Source organism: Amblyraja radiata, chromosome 5, assembly GCF_010909765.2.
Source record: "Amblyraja radiata isolate CabotCenter1 chromosome 5, sAmbRad1.1.pri, whole genome shotgun sequence".
NCBI lineage: Eukaryota > Metazoa > Chordata > Chondrichthyes > Rajiformes > Rajidae > Amblyraja > Amblyraja radiata.
In genome coordinates, this window is record NC_045960.1 from 909,779 (window position 1) to 914,731 (window position 4,953).

General features: G+C 48.0%; 1 long non-coding RNA gene across 1 annotated transcript in view; it reads right to left on the minus strand.

Moving 5' to 3' along the window:
- Positions 1-1,975, minus strand: part of LOC116972795 — a 6,174-nt gene extending 4,199 nt beyond the window's left edge. Inside the window, exons 1-2 of the long non-coding RNA XR_004411877.1 lie at positions 1,964-1,975; positions 1,403-1,405 (exon numbers count right to left, since the gene is read on the minus strand). This is a non-coding gene — a long non-coding RNA (uncharacterized LOC116972795). The remainder of the gene's footprint in view (positions 1-1,402; positions 1,406-1,963) is intronic.
- Positions 1,976-4,953: the final 2,978 nt, after the last annotated feature.

The following is a 4,953-nucleotide window of genomic DNA, read 5'->3' on the forward strand; positions in this document are numbered from 1 at the left end:
GCTGGATCTCGCTGCTATCTCCAGGTACCTGCAACATTAATCTTCCCTCTTCTGTGCTCCATGGCCACAAAACTCTGCTCCAGTCAACCAGTGCCCTGCTGATACTGGACCCAGTGGTGAGGTAGAGCCCGCTGCTCCTTCCTTAAACTCCCAGGATTTGCACAAGGCCTGTTCCACAGTGCTCTGTTGTTCGTGCAGCCTAGGACCACAGTCAGTGCGGGAGGAAGGCGCCTTCCAGCGTTGTACTCTAGTGTGATCCCTCAGCCTGACTGGGTTACTCACTGAGATGAGTGGTGAGTTGCCCAGAGGACCATAGAGTCAAGAGACGACTGACTGTCAATGGTCAGTTACTCGATCCCGACTGAAGTCATGTTGTAATAGGGAGGCCTGGTTTGTGCTCCAGGGTCACTGGGGCGATGGAAGAATAGGATCTCCTTTAGATTTCCCCAGCTGTGTGGCACCGGGGATGCTTTTGAAATGTAGTGTAACATGGAGGACTGTGGCCAAGTTCGCACACAGCATTGTGGTGATGAGCAGACGCCCATGCTCAATAAATATACATTTCTCTAACTTCCCTCCCTCTCTGTCCCTCCCCCTCGTTAGTCGTTGTACTAGTTTCACTGTCGTCCTGGTGAGTTTCATTTTCTGTATAAGTCGTTAACACCGAGCCCACAGCCAACCATCAACGGACTGTTTCCTTGATCATTGTTGTTTTTTTGCATACTGTTCATTCATTTGTTCCATATCTCTCTACATCACCGTCTATATCGCTTGGTTCCCTTTCCCCTAACATCAGTCTGAAGAAGGGTGTCGACCCGAAACGTCACCTATTCCTTTTCTCCAGAGATGCTGTCTGTCCCGCTGAGTTACTCCAGCTTTTTGTGTCTATCTTTGCCAATGTTGGTTGTGGGATAATAGACAATAAATGCAGGAGGAGGCCAGTTGGCCCTTTGAGCCAGCACCGCCATTCAATGTGATCAGGGCTGATCATCCCCAATCAGTACCCCGTTCCTGCCTTATCCCCATATCCCCTGACTCCGCTATTTTTAAGAGCCCTATCTTGCTCTCTCTTGAACGCATCCAGAGAACCTGCCTCCACCGCCCTCTGAGGCAGAGAATTCCACAGACTCACCACTCTCTGTGAGAAAACGTGTTTCCTCGTCTCTGTTCTAAATGGCTTACTCCTTATTCTTGAGCTGTGGCCCCTGGTTCTGGGCTCCCCCAACATCTGGAACATGTTTCCTGCCTCTAGCGTGTCTAAGCCCTTAACAATCGTATATGCTTCAATGAGATACCCTCTCATCCTTCTCGACTCCAGAGTGTACAAGCCCAGCTGCTCCATTCTCTCAGCATATGTCAGTCCCGCCATCCCACGAATTAACACTGTAAGCCTACGCTGCACTCCCTTAATAGGAATAATGTCCTACCTCAAATTAGGCGACCAAAACTGCACACAATACTCCAGATGTGGTCTCACTAGGGCTTTCAACAGCTGCAGAAGGACCTCTTTGCACCTAGGTTCGATTACTCTTGTTATAAAGGATAAGATTGACTGGGGCGGAGGGGGCTGCTGTCCATTCACAGCCCAGGCAATCTCTCTGTTTATTTAGTCTGGACACTTAAGGAGGCCATTCGTCCCGTTGTGGCCTCTGGAGTACCCCCATCAGTGCTGTTGTCCCGTTGACATCCATGCGACCTATTTTTTCTCGGGTACCCTATAGCTCCCCTGAGTTCTCCTGTCCGCACCTTGCGGTGGACTTTCTGTGTGATCCCTGCAGGGGAGAAGGTCTCTCAGCCTGACGTGATTCCACAGTATCAGTGGGTTCCGTGTGGGGGAGTCTGAGCTCTCTCCGTTTCCACTGATGGGAAGCATCGGGGACCAACGTTGTCTAATGTTGTGTTGTTGTATCTTTCATAAAAAACTTTGCCCCTGGTGTACTGGTGGTTGGGCACAGCCTGGTACCAGTTAACAACGGCCATCTCCTTGATGGATGTCTTTACTCCGTTCAGGTACGTGATCAGGGGATCCACATACTCCTTTCCTCCACCTGGTCAACTGAAGCAAAGTCACCCATCCCTGCTGCCTCCTCCATCTCCTCTCCACCTCTGTACAGAATACACCCTCCCACAGGACACCCAGTCACACTGAACCACCGATTTAAGGATAAAGGGGAAATATTTTAGGTCTGAGATGAGAAAAACATGTTTTACACCGAGTGGTGAATCTCTGGAATTCTCCGCCACAGAATGTAGTTGAGGCCAGTTAATTGGCTCTAATTAAGAGAGAGTTAGATGTGCTCCCCATGACCTGAGTGGGTTTTCCCCGGTACCTCCGGTTTCCTCCCACATTCCAAAGACGGACAGCTTTGTTGGTTGATTGGCTTAGTTTAATTGTAAATTGTCCCTAGGCAAGGGGAGGGGGGGTGTGATCTCGTACAGGACAGAGACACGTGAGAGGCTAGAACTTGGTATGGAGGGTGGTGTGGGGAACGTTAGTGGACAGAATAGGCAGCTGCAAGGCACAGAACGAGGAAGGAGGGTTGGTTTAAACTGCACATAAATGGGTCTGACGGGTAAGGCAGATGAGCTTAGGGCATGGAGAGGTACGAGCGACTGGGACGTTGTAGCCATGAATGATACCAGGTTAAGGGAGGGGCAGGCCAGGCAGCTCAATGTTTCGTGCTAAGTGAGCTTTGGGAGAGACAGTGTGAGGGAAAAAGAGGAGGGGGGGTCTGCATTGTTGGTTGATGAGGATTTCATCGCAGTGTTCAGAGGTGACATTACAGACGGATCGTCTAGTGAGGCTATATGGGTGGAGTTGAGGAACAAAGGGATGATCACCTTGTTGGGGGGGGGGGGTACTACAGACCCCCAAATAATCAACGGGAATTAGAAGAACAAATGTGCCGTGAGATTACAGACAGCTGCATGTTAAATAGGTTGTAATAGGTGCGATTCCGCAAAAGTATTCAGGAGAGTTTTCTTCAGCAGTATGTGGACAGTCCCCACATGTGAGAGGGCAACACTGGATCTAGCATTGGGAAATTTGGAAAGGCAAGTTAATGTAGTGTGTGTGGAGGAGCCTTGTGGGTCCAGTGACCACAGTTCGATTAGGTTTAAGATAGTTATGGATTGCGACGGAGAGGGTCCACGTGTTAAAATGCACAACTGGGTTAAGGCCAACTTTGAGGGCATGAGAGAAAATCTCGCTCAAGTTGACTGGAGCATGTGGTTGAGGAACTGGTGCACGGGGAAGGGATTTAGATTCTTAGATCACTGGGATCTGTTTTGGAGTAAGGAGGAACTGTAAAAAAGGAACGGATTGCACCCTAACGGGTGGGGGACCAGCATTCTGGCAGGCAGGTTTGCCACTGCTACACGGGTGGTTTTAAACTGAATAAGGGGGGTGGGGTGTCAAATGGGACAGTCGAGGATGGAGTTAAAGGGAAAGGGTTTCTTAAATATGTGAGCGGAGAGACAGAGGGGTGTAATATGAGGGTAGAGGCAATAGGTAGCAAGGTGAAATGTGGCAGGCAGACAAATCCAGGGCAAAAATTAAAAAGGGCCACTTTTCAACATAATTGTATAAGGGGTAAGAGTGTTGTAAAAACAAGCCTGAAGGCTCTGTGTCTCAATGCAAGGAGCATTTGTAATAAGGTGGATGAGTTGAATGTGCAGGTAACTATTAATGTCTATGATATAGTTGGGATCACGGAGACATTTCTCCAGGGCGACCAAGGCTGGGAGCTGAACATCCTGGGATATTCAATATTCAGGAGGGATAGAGAAAGGAAAAGGTGGTGGGGTTGCATTGCTGGTTAGAGAGGAGATTAACGCAATAGAAATAAAGGACATTAGCTTGGAAGATGTGGAATCGATATGGGTAGAGCTGCGAAACACTAAGGGGCAGAAAACGCTAGTGGAAAGTGGTGAAATCATTGGGCAAAGTCAGCATGGATTTATGAAAGGTAAATCATGTCTGACTAATCTTATAGAATTTTTCGAGGATGTAATTAGTAGAGTGGATAAGGGAGAACCAGTTGATGTGTTATATCTGGACTTTCAGAAGGCTTTCGCCAAGGTCCCACTTAAGAGATTAATATACAAACTTAAAGCACACGGTATTGGGGGTTCAGTATTGATGTGGATAGAGAACTGGCTGGCAGACAGGAAGCAAAGAGTAGGAGTGAACGGGTACTTTTCAGAATGGCAGGCAGCGACTAGTGGGGTGCCGCAAGGCTCAGTGCTGGGACCACAGCTATTTACAATATATATTAATGATTTGGACGAGGGAATTAAATGCAACATCTCCAAGTTTGCAAATGACACTAAGCTGGGGGACAGTGTTAGATGTGAGGAGAATGCTAGGAGGCTGCAAGTTGACTTGGATAGGCTGGGTGAGTGATCAAATGCATGGTAGATGCAGTATAATGTGGATACATGTGAGGTTTTCCTCTTGGTGGCAAAAACAGGAAAGTAAACAATTATCTGAATGGTGACCGATTAGGAAAAGGGGAGATGCAACGAGACCTGGGTGTCATGGTACACCAGTCATTGAAAGTAGGCATGCAGGTGCAGCAGGCAGTGAAGAAAGCGATGGTATGTTAACATTCATAGCAAAAGGATTTGAGTATAGGAGCAGGGAGATTCTATTGCAGTTGTACAGGGCCTTGGTGAGACCACACCTGGAGTATTGCGTACAGTTTTGGTCTCCTAATCTGAGGAAAGACATTCTTGCCATAGAGGGAGTACAAAGACGGTTCACCAGACTAATTCCTGGGATGTCAGGACTTTCAAATGAAGAAAGACTGGATAAACTCTGCTTGTACTCGTTATAATTTAGAAGATTGAGGGGGGATCTTATAGAAACTTACAACATTCTTAAGGGTTAGGACAGGCTAGGTGCAGGAAGATTGTTCCCGATGTTGGGGAAGTCCAGAACAAGGGGACAGC